This window comes from Limulus polyphemus, unplaced genomic scaffold (assembly GCF_000517525.1).
Source record: "Limulus polyphemus unplaced genomic scaffold, Limulus_polyphemus-2.1.2 Scaffold5169, whole genome shotgun sequence".
Classification (NCBI taxonomy): Eukaryota; Metazoa; Arthropoda; class Merostomata; order Xiphosura; family Limulidae; genus Limulus; species Limulus polyphemus.
The window spans coordinates 40547-46769 of record NW_013670779.1 but is presented as its reverse complement, the minus strand read 5'-3'; positions in this window follow the sequence as shown (position 1 = coordinate 46769).

The following is a 6223-nucleotide window of genomic DNA, read 5'->3' as shown; positions in this document are numbered from 1 at the left end:
CTCCGATGGGTGTGACGGTTGAGCCACATGGAATGAGACAGAACACAAAGATTTACACAAGAAACCAATTCTCATTTGAAATATTTACTAAATAACACTACATGCTTTAAACAAAAACCTATGCTCCACTATCCTGTGAGGCAACTTATACACTATTCTCTCATTTGATAATTTCAATAAATTCTCATCAAAATTATTATAGACGAAAGCCGAACGGAACCAGCACAAACAAAAATGAAAGTTAACTTTAAAGTTACAACAAAACTTTATCAGATTTTAGGGAGTAAAACTACACAAAAACACGTAAACCTCACAGGCGAGAACTTTAAAAGTTCTTGCACGGGAGTTAAAGTTACAGAAATGCTGTTTAAGACCAAGATTAAGCTAACTCTACTATTCTACTTAAGTCCTTCGAAAGATTACACATTGAAAATTTCTATCGAAAATCTAGTGAAATCTCTCAAGATCTGCTCCTTCAGATCCCAATACTCTTTTAAATATGACAATAAACTCTTGAGTTTTCTGACACAAAAAAAGCATTGATTGATGCCTGTTAGGTCAATGGGAAGTGGAAATCCTGGTCATGTCCACCTGCATCTATTGCCTGATTCACCAACAAGAATAATCCGTGGTGCTAATTAAAAAAGCACATTGTTATTCTCGCAAGAGATTTGGACAAGAAGGTGCCTAATCTCCTCTTGAAACAATAAGATCCTGGGGAAAGTTAAAGCTAAAAACTTTCTTGATCAATGCTACATTCTAGCTTTGAGAATTATAGAGAAAAAAAATAGTGAATTTAATTTTAAACTAAAAGGAGTGGGAAACATGTAGTACAGCCAAGTACCACAATAGTAACTGGTCTAACAAGTAGTTTGGTAGAATATTTATTATGGAACGAACTGATATGATTAGTTCAAAGAAAGAGAGTTTAAAGCAAATAAATAAACCACTTCCCTTGTCAACAAAAAGTGAGGAAAACTAATGTTCCATCATTGGATGTATGTGCTCAGAAGTGAAACACAATTACACTTCTATCTTTAAACTTAAGAAAATATATAGAATGTTAAAATCTGGCCAACACTAATATAGTTAGCCACTGTATACTTATGTTGGTAAATAACTGCTTCACTCAGAGCACTTGGTGCTCTACAATGTTGACAGTATAAACCAAGAACTCGACCTGATTTCTGTGTACCTTTACAAGCACATGCTTCACTCAGATCACTTGGGGCTCTCAATGTTGACAGTATAAACCAAGAACTCGACCTGATTTCTGTGTACCTTTACAAGCACATGCTTCACTCTGAGCACTTGGGGCTCTGCAATGTTGGCAGTATAATCCAAGAACTCGACCTGATTTCTGTGTACCTTTACAAGCACATGCTTCACTCAGAGCACTTGGGGCTCTGCAATGTTGACAGTATAAACCAAGAACTCGACCTGATTTCTGTGTACCTTTACAAGCACATGCTTCAATCAGAGCACTTGGGGCTCATCAATGTTGACAGGAACTCGACCTGATTTCTATGTACCTTTACAAGCACATTCTCCACTCCACCTAGCTCTGTGTGAGATGGACTGACCATCACTTTAGCAAAACTAAATTACTACTCCAGATTAATGGTCAGTTCCATTAGTTTAGCTACATTAGAACCGTAGCATTTGGGTGAAATGTGGAGTTGGATTAAATGCTTATGTAAAAGCTAAAAGTACATACTATAAAAATTTACACTGCCATTTTTTCGCCTTGTAGTTAGAGTTAATACATTGCAGATTAATTGAGTGTTATTGCCTATTGTTGGTATGTTACTGGATTCTACATAAGGCTTGTTAACTATAATTGCGAATGGTGTCTGTAATCGCGTCCATGTTGCCCCATGCCTTACAATTCAATTGCACATTATACTGTTGCGGCGCCATTTTTGAATGATATCTGCACAGTTGAACTTTCAGAGGTTTTATCTTTTAACAGATATTTATGACATAAGCATGGATGATAATTCACCATGTACTCAAATATTTTGGTAATCACATTTTGTCATTCTTAGAAACGTTTGTATTTTATATTCAACAATTTGGTAATTATTATTACAAAATGAATATCATGAAATAATTTATTCAACAATTCACACTTATCATAAAATTAATTTTCTTATAACTAAAACTAAATCAAACAAAGTAGCTAACTGTTGGGTGCTAAATAAATATATAAAGCAGTATTACTATGAGCTTAATTGAAAACAAAACAAAAAGATAAGTAAATCATATACAAAACAAAATCATAATCCTGCTATATACTAAAATCATTTCTCTGTCCCTACCGTACTTCGGAACTATAAACCAGTAGTGACCCACATTTTTTTTTTTTTACTCTGGCTGGCCACTGTTCTTAATACTTGAAATTTAACTTAATATATGTAGTACAGTAGCATAAACTCTGCTAAGTAGTTTAACCTTAAGATAGCTACATTATATTATATTTAAGTTCCAAACATTATCAAAAAATAAGTGATTATAAAGTTTACAATTGAAAAATTCAGTTGAGTATGAAAATTAAACTCTTATATAAATAAAATGTATAATATTAGTTGTTAGGCTGCCCTTTTTATTTTGCTGTCCTTCTCATGAGATATAAACGACATAGCATCACCCTACAAGAATAAATGCATGGCGCTAATATTTGATGTTCCGTTATACAGTTGATAGAACAAATAATTTAATACGCTGAAATGCGCTTGATGTCATATTACTATGACAGTGTTTTCCTTACGTACCATATTGGAAGGGAAAACAACTTGGCAACTGTTAACTGTGTGCTTGTTGTGCTGCCAATTGTTCATTATGAAATGATGAAAAAAAGATGAAAAGAAAAGCACCCTTTTATAGCATTTCGCTACTTAGTTTTTACTTGTTTATCCAAATGACTTTATTCCGAATCCTTAGTAGTTAGTGGTGAATTTGCCGCCTCAGTGGATGTGGGGGAGGTGGGGATCGTCAAGCGGGAGTCAGACAATGGTGGAGGAGATAGAGATAATTATGTCATAGTTTCACGAAGTGAAACCAGAGGGCGGGCTGCTAGGGTGCTGTGATGATCTTATCATAGAGTGTCTCAACAGCTGATTACATCGTCAATGTTTAGCATTAATTACGTTCTAAAAATTACAAATAAAGCTATCGTTTTAACAAAACAAGTATTATAATACTATTACATATGTCAGATTTAATCACACTTATCATCCATCATTTAAATGAGGCAGATATTATAGCCAATAATTTACTTTACATACTTTTACAATTATCCATTGCTTTTTGTATAAAACACTTTACTAATTCATTAGTTCTAAAGTTTTTGCTTCTGTATTTAACATGTATGACATACTCTTTGCTGTTTCTAGTTACGGAAGTGGCATTAGAGGGTGCGTTGGTACGATGCGAGTGCACATAAATCAACATGACATTGACTTTAGACTAACAACCAGATTTTTTAAATTAATAATTTGATATAATTTCATAATGTTTTGTTTACAGTTTCACTTTATAAGTAAAACAATATGCTATTTCAATCTTATTAACTTTATAGTTTACACTTATATTCATCTTACAAAGACAGATGGGGCTTTTATATGTGGAGGATGATGAGCTCATTGTAGGGTGTCTCAACTTGTAATCAATGTCTAGATTTAATTATGTATCCTAAAGATGCAAATATATTTTTTGCATTTTCTTTTGTTTAGTATAATAATAAAAGAGTTCTTGACAAATTATCTTATTTTGTTGTAGTTTTATTTACAAATTTACTTATATTACAAAGGTGGATGGTTCTATTAGGTGTATTGTGATACTATGGTTCTAGAGGCAAATTGTATTACCTATGAAATTGTGTTACTAAGGTTAGTGCTTCTAGCGGTGGATAGTTAAATAGGATGATTTTTTTCATTGTAGGGTGGTATCTCAATGCATCTCAACATGTGATTACATCATCAATGTCTAGATTTAATTATGTGTCCTGCAAGTTACAAGTAAAATCATTATTTTAACGACAATTTTACTACATTTACTGGTTCGGCTTTACGGATTAAATGTGCTATTCTTCTACTCATATAACTATGGTTTGAATTCTTATTGACAAAATATTTCATTTTACATGTTACTTAATAGTTTTCACTTCATATATTTTACAAAGACAGATGATGTTACTAGGTGGATTGTATTACTAAGGTTTTATAGGTGGATGGTGTTAATATGTGGACGGTAGTACTGTAGTAATAACTGAGTAGTATATATATATATTCAGTCAAATGACTGAGCAAATAAAACACATCCCCATAAACAAAACGAATAGAACACTCACCAAAATTATTTGTACAGAGATGTTAATCACATGATTGTACGTATTCACCACAAAGTATACACTCATAAGTGTAAGTATGTTTATACATTAATCTTATGAACATATATATAATCTAGAACAAAAGGAACTCTCCAAGAAGTGACCCCAAATGGTAAAATTCTGTGAGTAATACTTTGACCTTTGGTCATTAGTCACATACATGTCAATGACCACTACTTTAGAATTAATCAGTTTTTTGTGATGTAATGAAAACAAGAAGTAATAATTTTCATCTGATATATAACAACACAAAACAGTGATTGTGAATTTTTCTTCACATTTTATAAATCTATCATGTTTACTGTATAATGTCTATCATTACAGAATATAATGTACAACCAAAACAAGCTGTATGTTCACTATACTTTAAGCCTAAGAATGAAGAACAGATTTTGTATGTCACTGAACTTAACAATCAGTAAAACAAATTTATCTACTTTATGGTACGTTAGGAAATTGTTTTCTGTTTCTAAGTCACTACTTTCTGTTTTCCATCTAGGACTCGCATATTTGTGGTTGAAACTACCATTGTTTACAAATATAACTCAAATATATTAAACATGTTCAAGGTTTAATTGTATAGATATAACTAAGGTTTTGTTTTTACATCTTAAATGTCAGAAAAGTTGTTATAAGATTTATAAAGATTAGTAAATTTTACTCAGCTAAAAGACAAAGATAAGGGATCCATGTTTGATGACAGCCTAGAAGTCTCATGTCGAGATTATGTTGCCAAGGGTCTGTAATATGTAGACAAGCACTCCATTAGTAGGTGAAGTAATTTCTCTTGTATAATATACAGAGTTACAAAATAAAACCTATATTTAATCTACACTAAATGTAGGACTAATTTTTTGAGTTTTAGAAAAGTCCAAATGGATAACAATTAGACTGTTAATATTTCTTTACTGGTCCTTCACTACAAAATTTATGAACATTTATAATGTTCACTCAGTGAAAAGAAAAATAAACAGTGACTCTTGTTTAAGGACAACGTCCAGGTCTCATGCCGAGACTGTCAAAGTACAAAGACAGGGGTCCAACATATGTTGACGAGGACTGCAATAATTGAAGTTTTCATCGAGAAGAAACATAACTGCACTCACCTTGCGATGAATACCACGGTTAACAATAACTTTTGCCCAGTACCAAAACTTGTGGGTTGGTTGGAAATACAACACCTAAAGCTAAATACCTTAACAAATGATATAGTGTTAATGACTAATATAGTGTTTTAACCAAGACTTTGATAGTGTTTTATGTTGTTATATGTCAGATGAAATTAATTAGTTCTTTTTTTCATTACATGACAGGGAACTGATTGTTTCTCAAGTAGTGGTCATTGACATGCATGTGACTAATGAACCAAGATTAAAGCATTGCTCACAGAGTTTTACCCTTTTGTGTCACCTCTTGTAGAGTTTTTGTTCCAGATTATATGTATTCCCCAATCATTACTACACTAAGCCTTTGGAGTTATACAAAATATATGTACTGCATTTCAAATAAGGATTCACCCTGAAGATAGTGAAGAAAATGATTTTTTTAAACTGAAATTTAACTGTCCTTTTCAGGATCATCACATCCTCATTAAGAGAAAGCTATGATTGCACATGCCACCTCTATTGATGAAAGACTTTCTCATTTCTAATATTTACAATAAACATCCGCATTAATCTGTTGTCTGATCTTTTAGGTTATATATATCTTCCTTTTTCAAGACCAACTTTGTTAATACTGTTACGTCAGCGAGGTCACGTGACTAGTGTCACGCCACCTGCTTTCTAGAACTATCCCGTTCCTTCAGGAGTGCTCTAGCATTTACTAGATATA